Source organism: Somniosus microcephalus, chromosome 2 (genome assembly GCF_052327205.1).
Source record: "Somniosus microcephalus isolate GS21.2 chromosome 2, FLI_Smic_1.0, whole genome shotgun sequence".
Taxonomy (NCBI): Eukaryota; Metazoa; Chordata; class Chondrichthyes; order Squaliformes; family Somniosidae; genus Somniosus; species Somniosus microcephalus.
Genome location: NC_140988.1, coordinates 60,891,187 through 60,905,838, shown reverse-complemented (window position 1 = coordinate 60,905,838; position 14,652 = coordinate 60,891,187). Strand labels below are relative to the sequence as shown.

Genomic DNA, 14,652 nt, shown 5'->3' with positions numbered 1-14,652 from the left:
CATATTTAGAAGTGTTGAAAAATGTATTTTAAAATGGTTAGCTGTACAAGGGAGGCATCAAGCTGACATAAACCAGTGTCAGTGATATTCTTAGGTTCTGATAAGCCTTACTTCATATGAAACTAGAATCCATATCTAATCAACAGGCCTTTTCCTTAAAGGTGACCCTATATATGGATCTTTCCTTGGGTCACTGCTGTTTCAACAGCAGCCATTTTAAACTTTTCATTAATACAAATGCAACATTCTGCAAATGATGGAAATCTGAGATGCTGGAAATACTCAGCAGGTCAGGCAGCATATAGAGACAGAAACAGAGTTAACATTTCAGGTCAATGACCTGAAGGTTCTGACGAAAGATCATCGTCCTGAAACGTTGGGCTGGATTTTACGAACCTCGGCGAATCCATGGCGGGCGACGTCGGTGGCGGGTCCTGACCCCTCTGCTGGCTCCATCCTGGCCTCTAAAATGTGTTTCCCATGATTGGGCTTGTCTCAGCTTGCCCAGCTCGTTTCCCAGCCAATTAGAGGAAGTAGGTCTGGTGATGTCATTTGATGTCATCACCAGCCGGTTTCCTTAAAGGGACCTCGGCCAACTTCCTTTTGACATTTTGTGCTGTCAGTGTTCTACAGCATTGAGGTGCTGCAAACACACAAGCACTGCAGAGGTGCAGGGCTGTACCCGGGTTCTCCCATGACTCCCTCCATAAGCATATGGAGGGAGTCACAGCACAGTGGAAGAGATCTCCCCAGGAGAGCAATACAGCCTGGTTACATATTGCAGAGGAAGGCACAAGCAGGGATATGGTCAGGAGGACCTGGGTGCAGTGCCGCAAACATTTCAATGATCTCAGTAGATCACGAAACATTAGTATAAAACTACACTTAACCTCATCCTGCTGTGCCTCTTATCACATCCCCATCACTCTGCCTTCCCTATCCTACTCCTGCACATCCTTACACCAACTTACTTTGCACCTCCTCCCATCCCCCTCTACCTACATTATCACATCCCCATCTCATGAGCCACCCCTCACACTCGCCCTCCTCCTAGTGCAATCATACCAACTAACAACACACAATGGTAGGCACTTGGGTGTTTTATGCAATGTTCATGTAAAGTTTCTGTTAATGTGTCAAACATTGAAACCTTTATTTTCAACACTCTGCGTTCTTGGACAGATTTGTGTGCACCTTTGGAAGTGGCTTAGTGAGTTGCAGTGAATGGTGAGATATACCGGTACCCCCCGCAATGGTCATGATTGTGAATGGAATGGGTTGGGCATTGTAGGAATGCTTTATGGTGTTGGTATGGGGCGGTACCAACCTGACGCATCATGTGGCAGCCAGGGTGTACAGTGTCAAGTGAAGTAAATCTGGCCACCTGGGCAGCAATGTGGTCGGCTGCTGATGCCCTCTGTCCTGTGCAGCATCAGTTGATTGTGGAGAAGGTTGGTGGTGGTGTTGGTGCTGCTGGCGTTGGGGCTGATCGTGGTGGGATTCAGAGGACCAAGGTGAGACAGTATAAAGGACACCCATGCTGATGGAATAGATGGCAGGTGAAGTAGAGATGACGAGCATTCTGTCAGTGGTGAGAGAGGTAATGAGGTCAGACTGGATGGAGATTTGTGTAAAGACTTGCAGCATGATGAATCTTGTGGAAATGCAGTGAAGAGGAGTTTGTGGCTGAGGGAAGGTATCTCTAAGGTGGGAGCTTTTACTGTACATTTGAAGCTGTCAACTCAACAGCTGGTTCAATGGCCACTGAATTCCCACCTCAGCTTGACAGATGTGATCCCCAGGCAGCGAGGACCCCCGTGGGCGAGCTGTCAAATGCAGAAGGTGAGCTGAAATTCATTCTTAAATGGCTCTAAACAAGCCACTAATTTATCTGAATTGGTCCCCCGCTGTGAACCCGCCACTGCATGTCGGGTCTGCTCAGCGCTGACATCGGGGAAAGACGCATGGCGTCGGGTTGACAGCTGGGTCCTGACCCGCTGGGGGGAAAAAACACTTTCCCACCTGACCCGCCATCGATCGCGCCCGCTGACCCCACGCAAAATCCAACCCGTTAACTCTGTTTCTTTCTCCACAGAAGCTGCCTGACCTGCTGAGTATTTCCAGCATTTTCTGTTTTTATTTTAAACTTTTCATTGGTGGTCTACATTGTAGCCATTGACATTGAAAAAGTCGTTCTGGTTAAGGAAAGTATTTCCTGTATTCTGTAATCTTTGTTCCACGGCCCTCTGCAGTTGTTTGACTCTCTAGTGAATATCCTCTTAATGCATTAGCATCGTCTTGAAAGTTTACCACAGTCAATTGTCACCAAATTACTTAGATAAAGATATTAAAAGTGAAGGAAGGTCTAGGGGGAGGCTTTCTGTTTGAAGTACTCCATTCCCATCTATCTTTTTTTTAAAAAGTATTCATCTCAAATTCCTAAAATCTGTTCTAGGTGAGAATGTGGAGCTACCCTTTTGAGGCAGATGGATAGGGTCTGCTTTGAGGTACACGTATGCTCTTTATTGCAGAGTATCCACAAGGAGAGGGATCCTAATGAGACTGGATGCTACCGAAAATTCGTAACAGATGTCAGTGGCTCTTAAGGTTGTTTGAGTTACCATAGCACATACATCAGATGCTTTGGAGGATAGTGGAGCAATCAGAAAGGACAGGCAGGATTTCAGTTTCTTGAGGAATGTATGGAACAGGTTTTATATTAAATTGTATCATGCAATTCTCGTAATGAAGCTGAAAACATTGCGAGTACAAGTAACAAATCCCAGATAAAACACAAGATCTGAGTTAGGTTAAATGGGAGACTCACTAAACCTAGCTCTCAAAAGAGGAGTGAAGTATGGCTGTGTACTGACACGTTCTATTCAATATGGTGGATAGCAGCGTAAGGAATTGTCTTAGAACATCTGTTACAGGTATTTATGAAAATATTACAGGACTCCTTTTCACAGATCATAATGTTGCTGGCAGAATCACCTAGGGGTCTGGTTTGCTCTATTCACTATTTTGAACAATGTTTTATGCTAGTGGGTGTCCTTATTATGGCCTTGCATGGCTCAAAAGGGAACCTGAAAGATATTGATAACAAAATAGAAGGGATACATACTTATCAGTTATTTATTCATATCAGTACTTGGATGTCATAATGGATGCCAACTTCAGCCTGGATACACACGGTTGGTATTACACTGAGAAGGGGTTGTAAGGTTTGTAAAATTCTACAGATTCCCCTAAACCAAGAAAAGAAGAGATTTTGGACTGTTTAAAAGAATATTGGGCCAGAAAGGGGCTTAAAATCAAAACCCCAGGATTTTGGCTATTTTAAAAGGCATATCCAGGCCTGTGGAAGGCTGCGACAAAGGAGTTGGGATGGGGCACTGTAAAACAAACAGTTTGAGTATTGGAATGGGCCAGATTGTCTAGGAATGTTCTGGACTGTCTCAGGCATTCATGCATAAAGAAAATAGGCCTACGGAAGGACAGTCCCCACCAAAACTACAGAACCATCACAAATATGAATGATACAGTACAAGCCACTAATCAACAAAAGGGCCCCTGACCCCAGCAGGAGAAGACAATCAAACAACAGATTAACCACTGAGATTTCCAAAAAACCACTTCACACACTTAAACCGATTTCGAAGCAATCCCGAAACCAGTTAAAATTCAATTAAAAATAGATGGGACCAAGTCGAAACTCGCTAAAGAATTTAAAACTATTAAAGTTAACGAGCTCCCCAAAATTAACAATGGGCCAGAGAAGATTTGGCGGGCAGATAAGCAAGGCCTCAAACGGTATAATTGAGGCCTGCTTTGTCAGTTCAACGGTAGTCTTTCGGAACAACAACACGGGAGAAGTCACAGTACTAATCATCATCATCATCACACACAGTCTGAGACTTGAGGAAAGGAGAACGGAACGGAAGGAAAAAAACCGCGGCAACCAAGGGCCTCAAGAAACCAACACCCAACAATATTACCAACAACTAGGTAATATTGGGCCGCCCTGACCAACAAGAAACCAACCTGGAAGAAACCGAAGATTTGCAAATTTGTTTCCACTCTACAAGCTACCCTGGGTAAGATTTCAGGAAAAAAAAACTCTAAACCCTATACCTAACCAAAGGAAATTGGGTACTTACCAGATAAATCCAAATACGCACCCGACCGCATCAGCGGACACGCGAAGACTGAAGACCCAACGCAGGTGAAGTCTTCCACCACATCCGGGGTAACATAGAAGATAGGAGCAGGAGTAGGCCATTCGGCCCCTCGAGCCTGCTCTGCCATTCAATGAGATCATGGCTGATCATCCAAATTCAGTACCCTGTTCCTGCCTTCTCTCCATATTCCTTGATCCCTTTAGCCTCAAGAAATATATCCAACTCCTTCTTGAATATATTTAATGAATTGGCCTCTACTGCCTTCTTTGGTAGAGAATTCCACAGGTTCACCACTCTGGGTGAAGAAATTCCTCCTCATCTCTGTCCTAAATGGTTTACCCCTTATCCTTAGACTGTGACCCCTGGTTCTGGACTCCCCGACCATCGGGAACATCCTTCCAGCATCTAGTCTGACTAGTCCTGTTAGAATTTTATAAGTTTCGATGAGATCCCCTCATTCTTCTAAACTCCAGCGAGTGCAGAGGGGGTGGCGGGTGGCGCCTGCACCCAGTCAGTTATGCCCCTGACTGTGAGCGGTTCGAATCGCTCCCACACCCCTGGGTTCTAGACACCGGACTTAAGTACAGGCGGCGATACAGAAAACTCGAGTAGACAAGTGGTTTGGTGTAAGAAAACCAAGATATGAGAAATTACTGGTATAAAATACAGGCAAATACAAAAATGTTATATACTTATACAGGGAATGGGGAACACACGGCACATCGAGGGAACAACAACTACATTAACAATCCCCTTATCCTTATCCCACCCCCTCTACCTAACTAGATTAAGCTATGAGGGGCCAGAATTCATGCTCACCAAGCCAAAGCCTATTGCTTTAACGGATGCGAGTTTTGAGGTTTGATCTTCTGTCCTTTTAGGTACCCCGTCGCCACGTGGTCTCGGCACGGTGCTGGAGCTGCTGCTGCGACACACCTTTCTTCTCAGCTACCGTTGTCGTCTCGTCGCGATCGGTTCTCTTCTCCCTCGGGCGGTCGTCGGTGGTAACGTTGCATCAGCGAGACGGTTGGCAGTCTTCACTGCTTAGATTTTCCTACCCATTCTTAGAACGCCAGCATATTCGTTATGGCGTGGACACGTGTTTAATGCCAGCTTATTTGCAGTGTTCAACTAGCCAACTTAGTCCCACTGTCCTCAGATATTTCTTCCCCAAGCGTCAGCTCATAACTCGGCGCTCAGTCTTAATTAATACGTCTTCTGCTGCCCTTTTCTGTTTGTCGGGTCTACCTTACTCTTCGTCTCGGTTCGTTTCGCCTTGTTTCCTCTGCCCTCTCTCGTGGCCCGGGTGTCCTGGGTGATCTTGGACTCGGGTCTCGTTCCCCTCCCCTGCGATTGGTATGGATGTCCTTGACTGCTGAAAACTTACTGCGGGGAGCGAGGAGAGAACCCATCACGAGGCCAGGGCACGAGTACGGGCGGCGGCAGCCCAAAGCCCAACAAGAGGTCAGAGTCGAGAGCAGAGCAAGAGTCAAGAGAGTGGTTGCTTACAGAGGCCTACAATTATACCCGTTGCTTCAACTCCTATCTGCGCGCCAAATCAGGTCAGTTCATTGTTTTACTTTTGGCGGGCTGTTTAACATGATTATACCAATCTAAGTTAACTGGTTTTAGATGGCCGTTTATCGCACCTGATGGCCTTAATGTCCGGATTGTATTGTCATTAATGCATTCTAATCGGCCTGTCCAGCCTTGATGGCTTCCATAAGCTGTTTCCGATTATTTATGCGGACAAACTAATGGCCTCATGCATAGGCCTAACTGGGTTTGATCTGTCTACGATCTGACGTAATGCATATTCAGTGTTTGCTTAACTGTCTGATTTTTCAAACACAAAAGTCCTTTTCAGAGAAATGCATTTTAAGTTTCGATTTCCCAAAGCTGCCTGCGCTGTTGCAGAGTCCAAGCTTTAAAATCTTGCAGGCTTTTGGTCACGAGGTGCGGACGCCATCTTTTGGGTACCCTTTTTAAATTGTCCATGCAGGGTCCCTTTTATTAATAACCTTTGGTGGGAGGGGGGGGGGAATGTGGGAATTTTGCGAATCTTACACGAGTACAAGCCCAATCGACCCAATCTCTCCTCATACGTCATTCCTGCCATCCCAGGTATCAGCCTGGTGAATCTTCGCTGCACTCCTTCCATGGCAAGAACATCCTTCCTCAGATGAGGCGACCAAAACTGCACACAATACTCAAGATGTGGTCTCACCAAGGCCCTGTACAACTGCAGCAAGACATCCTTGTTCCTGTACTCAAACCCTCTCGCTATGAAGGCCAACATACCATTTGCCTTCTTAACCGCCTGCTTCACCTGCATGCTTACTTTCAGCGACTGGTGCACAAGGATGCCCAGGTCTCGTTGCACTTCCCATTCTCCCAATCTATTGCCATTCAGATAATAATCTGCCTTCCTGTTTTTGACACCAAAGTGGATAACCTCGCATTTATCCACATTATATTGCATCTGCCATGCTTCTGCCCAATCACCCAATCTGTCCAAATCATACTGGAGTTTCTCAGCATCCTCCTCACAGCACACGCGCCCACCCAGCTTTGTGTCATCTGCAAACCTGAAGATATTACATCTAGTTCCCTCGTCCAGATCATTAATATATATTGTGAATAGCTGGGGTCCAAGGACCGATCCCTGCGGTACCCCACTAGTCACTGCCTGCCACTTGGAAAAAGAGCCGTTTATTCCAACTCTGCTTTCTGTCTGCCAACCAGTTCTCTATCCAAGTCAATACCTTGCCCCCAATCCCATGTGCCTTAATTTTACACGCTAATCTCTAATGCGGGACCTTATCAAAAGCCTTTTGAAAGTCCAAATACACTACATCCACTGGTTCTCCCTTATCTATTTTACCAGTTACATCCTCAAAAAATTCCAGTAGATTAGTCAAGCACGATTTACCCTTTGTAAATCCATGTTGACTTTGTCCGATCCGGTCACTTTTTTCAAGTGCTCTGCTATTACATCCTTTATAATGGACTCTAGCATTTTCCCCACTACCGATGTCAGGCTTACCGGTCTGTAATTCCCCGTTTTCTCTCTACCACCCTTTTTGAACAGTGGGGTAACATTAGCTACCCGCCAATCCATGGGTACTGTTCCAGAGTCTATCGAATTTTGGAAGATGACCAGCAATGCATCTACTATTTCTAGGGCCACTTCCTTAAATACCCTAGGATGTAGATTATCAGGTCCTGGGGATTTATCAGCCTTCAATCCCATCAATTTCCCTAACACCATTTCCCTACAAATACTGATTTCATTCAGTTCCTCCCTTGCATTAGACTTTATGTTCCCTGACATCTTTGCAAGGTTATTTGTGTCCTCCTTTGTGAAGACAGACCAAAGTATGTATTTAATTGGTCTGCCATTTCTTTGTTCCCCATTATAAATTCCCGATTCTGACTGCAAGGGACCGACGCTTGACTTCACCAATCTTTTTCTCTTCACATATCTATAGAAGCTTTTACAGTCAGTTTTTATGTTCCCTGAAAGCTTACTCTCATATTCTATTTTCTCCCTCTTAATTAATCCCTTAGTCCTCCTTTGCTGAATCGTAAACTGCTTACTCTCATCGGCCCAGAAATTCGGGTCAGGGGCTTCCCGCCGGTGCAAGCCCCCGATCTGCACTTACCTCGCGCGTCGGCCGTTGAGCTGTGGGACCCCGTGGAATTCCGATCCGGGGCCTGGTCCAGTTGCCGGCGCGCAGTGCTTGCGTATCCCAGGGGCTTAGTTAGTTCGATGCGTCCCCTGGGATCATGGGCAGTCAATCGGAGCAGTGAATGCTCCATTCATAAGTCTGACAGGAAGTGCTGTCAAGACTTATAAATACTACGGCCCCAAAATAGCACTAAATCTTCAACAAAAAAAATTTAAATCACATTTTTTAAATAAACTATAAATTACATGAAATAACTTTTAAACAATTTAAATTTTTGAAAAAAAATTATATTGTCTAATGGGGCTAAAAATAAACTTACCTTGCTTTAAAGTATTTAAAAATAATAAACCTGTGGAAAAAATGTTTTAATTTTAATTAATTCACCACTTGTTACATTTCTAACTTCTGCAGGCTTACGTTCCCGGGAAAACCTGAAAAAAAAAACGAAGTTCGATGCGCACGCGCAGCCTCCCCCGCGCATGCGTTTGACCTCTGAACCCCTTCGTTCAGAGGAATGGAAGTGCCGGTTTCCCACGCATGCGCAGTGCATGCAGGAAACCAGCACTTCCATTGGGCCTACGGGTGAGTACCCTGTGCGTACTCACCCATGGAGACCTGAATTTCTGGGCCAATTGAATCTCTATTTTCCCCCTCTTAATTAATCCCTTTGTCCTCCTTTGTTGAATCCTAAACTGCCCCCAATCCTCAGGTTTACTGCTTTTTCTGGCCAATTTATATGTCCTCTCCTTGGATCTTATGCTATTCCTAATTTCCCTTGTTAGCCACGGTTGAGTCACCTTTTTTGTTTTATTTTTATGCCAAACTGGGATGAACAAATTCTGTAGTTCATCCATGCGATCTTTGAATGTTTGCCATTGCCCATCCACCGTCAACCCTTTCAGTGACATTCCCAATCAATCCTACCCAACTCGCACCTCATACCATCGTAGTCTCCTTTATTTAAATTCAGGACCCTAGTCTTTGAGTCAACTATTTCACACTCCATCTTAATGAAGAATTCTATGGTACGGCAGGCCCCAACCGCCACACCTAAAGGGAACTCCGAAACCACAAACCTCTACAACTGTCAAGAAAGTCATTTGGTGAGCATTTACCATGTCCTCTGAAATCCAATCTAGTTAGTGTAGTGGGATTGGGAGGGGTGAAGGATTTTGTCTATTGTCATTCTCCCTCGTATATTCCGAAGTGTTCCCCCTTTTAGAGTGATAAGATTATTGTATTGTATATTTTCTTGTCTCAAAAATAAAAATCCAAGTTCTTTTAACCAACTCAGTTGTCTGTTGCAATTTCATTACAACCCCCAAATAAGTCCAAAGTCTAGAACCAAGGGAGTGGGAGCGATTCGAACCGCTCAGGGAGTCAGAGGCAAAGCTGACCACACACACCACCCCTTACAGTAGGCTTTGGTCTTTTAAGACAGCAAAATTCCAATACAGGTTAAGGTTGTTGCATATAAGATGGATCCAAACAGTTCTCTTTCATTGTTCAGAACTGGGAATGCCAGATGCAAGGCTATGTTGTCAGGTAGATCTGAAGCAAAAAGGGGGGAAGCAACTTAAGGGAGGGAGAGCTTGGGCGTACACCAACCTTCACTGGGTACTCTAGAGAGGGAGTCCAACTCGAGCTTACATACCTCTCTAATAAGACACCTGGCATGAGGACCTGAACTAAGTAGTTGTTGAGTACTTGGATGTCTGGAAAGTCAAGGTTGCAAGCTGCGCTGTATAGGTCTTTCCACTAAACCACTAGACATAGAAATCGGGCAAGGGGACTGTGATATACTTGAACATATTAGCATCGAGAGGGAGGAGGTACTAGCGGTTTTAGCAGGCCAAAAAGTGGATAAATCCCCAGGCCCGGACGAGATGTATCCCAGGCTGTTGTGTGAGGCAAGGGAGGAGATTGCAGGGGCTCTGACACAAATTTTCAGAACCTCTCTGGCCACAGGGGATGTACCAGAGGACTGGAGAACAGCTAATGTAGTACCATTATTCAAGAAGGGTAGCAGGGATAAACCAGGGAATTACAGGCTAGTGAGCCTAACATCTGTGGTAGGGAAATTATTGGAAAAAATTCTGAGGGACAAAATTAGTCTCCACTTGGAGAGGCAAGGATTAATCGGGGATAGTCAGCATAGCTTTGTCAAGGGTAAATCATGGCTGACCAATCTGATTGAATTTTTCGAGGGGGTGACAAGGTGTGTGGATGAGGGAAATGCTGTGGATGTGGTATACATGGACTTCAGTAAGGCTTTTGACAAAGTCCCGCATAGGAGACTGGTCAAGAAGGTAAGAGCCCATGGGATCCAGGGTGCCTTGGCACGTTGGATCCTAAACTGGCTGAGTGGCAGGAGGCAGAGGGTGATGGTCGAAGGTTGCTTTTGTGACTGGAAGCCTGTGTCCAGTGGGGTACCTCAGGGATTGGTGCTGGGTCCCTTGCTGTTTGTGATCTACATAAATGATTTGGATGAGAATGTAAAAGGTATGATCAGTAAGTTCGCAGATGACACGAAAATTGGTGGGGTGGTAAATTGCGAGGAGGAAAGCCTCAGGCTACAGGATGATATAAACGGGTTGGTCAGATGGGCGGAAAAGTGGCAAATGGAATTTAACCCTGAAAAGTGCGAGGTGATGCATTTTGGACGGACAAATAAGGCAAGGGAATACACAATGAGTGGTAGGGCCCGAGGAAGCACAGAGGGTCAGAGGGACCTTGGTGTACATGTACATAGATCCCTGAAGGCAGCGGATCAGGTAGATAAGGTGGTTAAAAAGGCATATGGGATACTTATATTCTATGCCTCGGCTAATGAAGGCAAGAGCAGGGAGGTTATGATGGAGCTGTACAAAATGCTGGTAAGGCCACAGCTGGAGTACTGTGTGCAGTTCTGGTCGCCTCACTATAGGAAGGATGTGATTGCTTTGGAGAGGGTGCAGAGAAGATTCACCAGGATGTTACCTGGGATGGAGCGCCTCAGCTATGAAGAAAGACTAAACAGGCTGGGGTTGTTTTCCTTGGAGCAAAGAAGGCTGAGGGGGGACCTGATTGAGGTGTACAAAATGATGAGGGGCGTAGATAAAGAGGAACTTTTCCCCTTAGTAGGGGGGTCAATAACAAGGGGGCATAGATTCAAGGTAAGGGGCAGGAGGTTTAGAAGGGATTTGAGGAGGAACTTTTTCACCCAGAGGGTGATTGGAGTCTGGAACTCACTGCCAGAAAGGGTGGTAGAGGCAGGAACCCTCACAACATTCAAGAAGCATTTGGATGAGCACTTGAAATGCCATTGCATACAAGGCTATGGACCAAATGCTGGAAAATGGGATTAGATTGGACAGGGCTTGATGGACAGCGCAGACACGATGGGCCGAAGGGCCTCTTTCTGTGCTGTATGACTCTATGACTAAACTGAAAGCAGATGCTCGTCATATAACCGAGATTGGGAGGACAGATACTTGAAGTTATTCACTGGTGGCTGGTATTAAAAGATGCATTCCTGTATCCAGGGCTCAGTGTTTACCATGATTGGGCTGCAGACAGGCATGCAGTTGCTGGTGAAGTTCTGCACCTCCAGCTATTGGAATCATCATTAAATAGGATATGTTATGTATCCATGGTGTGGCCAGAATGATAGCAACAAAGCACTTGTGTATCATAGTGAGTACTTGTTTTATAGTGAGTTGCGCTGCTCACTTTTTCATTTGTGAGGAGCTCCTAGTACCTACCATCCACCTAGTGAGAGCTCAAACCTATGCTTAGAGCTTTAACTAAGGGTTAAATTATGAGGCGAGATTACCTCAAATTTCAGTCTCTTGCGATAACTCCGCTTGTATTCCCTGGAATATAGAAGGTTAAGGGGTTATTTAATTGAGGTTTTTAGAATTTTGAAAGGAATTGATAGGGTAAATAGAGAGAAACTTTTTTCACTGGTGGGGGAGTCTTGGACAAGGGGACATAACCTTAAAATCAGAGTCAGGCCATTCAGGAGACCGGTGGTAGACATGAGGAATTCTTTCCCACAAAAAGCAGTAGATGCTAGCTCAATTAATAATTTTAAATCTGAGATCGATAGATTTTTGCTGGACGAGGGTATTAAGAGATATGGAACCAAGGCAGGTGGATGGAATTAGGATACAGATCATCCATGATCTCATTGAATGGCAGAACAGACTCGAAGGTCTGAATGGCCATCTGCTCCTATGTTATCAGTTATCTGATGACCAACTAATAGCTATCCTTGGGTTAGTTGGTGAAGTATTTTTCCACACATAAAGAAGTATGTGGTACACACATGGATGGATAAAAAGTGGCATTCAGGATGATGGTGGCTTTGACCAGGGCAAGATTGAAGCCAGACTTCAGGGATTTGAACAGGCATAGGAGGAGGCAGAGTTGTGTGCAATGCTGCATGTGAGTGCCTTAGAGAAGAAGACAAAAAGACTTGCATTTATGTAGCACCTTTCATGACCACCGGACGTCTCACAGCGCTTTACAGCCAATGAAGTACTTTTGGAGTTTAGTCACTGTTGTAATGTAGGAAACACGGCAGCCAATTTGTGCACAGCAAGCTCCCACAAACAGCAATGTGATAATGACCAGATAATCTGTCTTTGTTATGTTGATTGAGGGATAATTATTGGCCAGGACACCAGGGATAACTCCCCTGCTCTTCTTCGAAATAGTGCCATGGGATCTTTTCCGACCACCTGAGAGAACAGACGGGGCCTCAGTTTAACATCTCATCCAAAAGACGGCACCTCCGACAGTGCAGCACTGCACCGGAGTGTCAGCCTAGATTTATGTGCTCAAGTCCCTGGAGTGGGACTTGAACCCATAACTTTCTGACTCAGAAGCCAGAAGAAGGCAGTAATTGGAGAGAATAAAAGGCATGGGGAAGTGATTTACAGCAGTATTGAAAGCATAGCAACAACACCCGAGGAGACAGAACAGTTGATGTTTCTATACATTTGACCAAAGAGAAAAAGTTGAGTGTTTAGGTGGTGATGGGGCAGGGAGAGGCTGACGCAGCTGGAGTCAAATCCACAAACTTCAAATTGGCATTGTAGGGGAGAATGGAAGGGGTAAGTGAGGGAGGCCAAAGGAAGTTTTCGGTGAAGAAATGTTTGGGGTAGTTACCCTGAAAGATGTTCCTCGAGTCATAATAGAGAAAGACAATATTCTTTGAGGTAGATGAGCCCCATCTAGTGATGGATGACTAGGACAGTTACACACCAAGTTGCGTCAAGCCTGCAGCCCAAGGATTTGGTGAGACAAATGTGAGTGCTGTATCAGAGAAAGGGTGGGAGATTACGAGGAGTTTGACCAGTATGAGACGATCAAAAGCAGAAGCAAGGCAGCAGTTGAGCATGTTGCTGGAGTCAGCGTTGTTGTGGTTGTTAAGTCCGTGAATGATTGAGACACGGACCAGCAGGAGTAAAAACAAACAAGTCTTTACTGGTGGAAGTCAATAGTGAAAACTAAAAAACAGAGGCTCTCTAGCGCCTTTTATACAGGGGTGGTCACTGCCGGTACTGCAGTCTGAGACCAGTTATTCTCTTAAAGGTACATACACAACAATTCCTCCCCTTTTAGATAAACAGTACATAACATTCATTTAACAACTAAATGATAACTAATTACAATCACTATTACGGTTGCTAGATACATTGGTTAAGTTTACGCAATTATAAGTTCAGTCTTTGAGGAGGCTTCCTGATTCTGTCTGGATAACGCCTCTTTGGGGTATCAGGTTCTTCTGGCAATGTTGAGTCGAGATCAATGTCGTTGTTTGGTTCATCTTCCAATATCACCGATTCTGCGGTAGCTGCAATTGATACGTCCATTTCATTTCCAGGTGTATCAGATCGTGGTGTGGAGTTGACGTTTTCCAGTGACTCTAGAATCTGGTCAGCATGGCGTCTTACAATGCTCTCTCCAACGTCCACGGTATACATGAGAGGTTCTTGCCGTGTACAAATCGTTCCTGGCTGCCATTTCTCAGTGCGGTAGTCCCGGGCCAAAACTGGTTGACCTATCTTAAAACTCCTGGTCGGCCTTTCATTCATATTCTGAAACTGCCTGTTCTCCACATCTCTTCGGACGTTTGGCTTAACCAAATCCAAGCGGCATCGTAGTCTTCGATTGAAGAACATCATGGCTGGAGTTTGGTTGGTAACCGCATGTGTCGCATTCCGGTAGGCAAACAAGAAGTTGTCCACCTTGTGTTGTAGGGGTATATCTTCATTACACATTGCCTTGATAGCCTTCTTGAATGTTTGGACAAACCTCTCGGCCAATCCATTAGTGGCTGGATGATATGGGGCGGATGTGTAATGCTTAACACCATTGTTCTTTAAGAACCTCCGGAACTCTTCAGACACAAACTGTGGTCCATTGTCAGAGCAAATCTGTTCAGGCAGCCCATTCCTGGCGAATATGGTTCGCAAAACTGTGATAGTTTTTTCCGTGGTGGTTGAGGACATTTTTATTACTTCTGGCCACTTTGACTGTGCATCCACCGCAATTAAAAACATCGAGTCCATGAAGGGACCAGCAAAATCAATGTGCATCCATTGCCATGGAGATGAGGGCCACTCCCATGGATGCAGAGGAGCTTGTGGTGGGGCGTTTTGGACCTTCTGGCATCCTGCACAGCTCTTGGTCATCTCTTCGATTTCTCTAACGATTCCCGGCCACCACACAAACGCTCTGACTAAGTTCTTTATTTTTACCCCACCCAGATGACCCTCATGAAGCTCATT

At 45.3% G+C, this 14,652-nt stretch overlaps 1 long non-coding RNA gene across 2 annotated transcripts in view; it reads right to left on the bottom strand.

Annotated features, from left to right (window-relative positions):
• The window catches only part of LOC147122719 (uncharacterized), a 118,302-nt gene that overhangs the window by 77,411 nt on the left and 26,239 nt on the right, over window positions 1-14,652 (bottom strand). Inside the window, exon 3 of one of the 2 annotated variants that reach the window (XR_015081468.1) lies at window positions 11,688-11,727. The exons of the other annotated variant lie outside the window; for it this stretch is intronic. This is a non-coding gene — a long non-coding RNA (uncharacterized LOC147122719). The remainder of the gene's footprint in view (window positions 1-11,687; window positions 11,728-14,652) is intronic. 2 annotated transcript variants of the gene reach the window in all.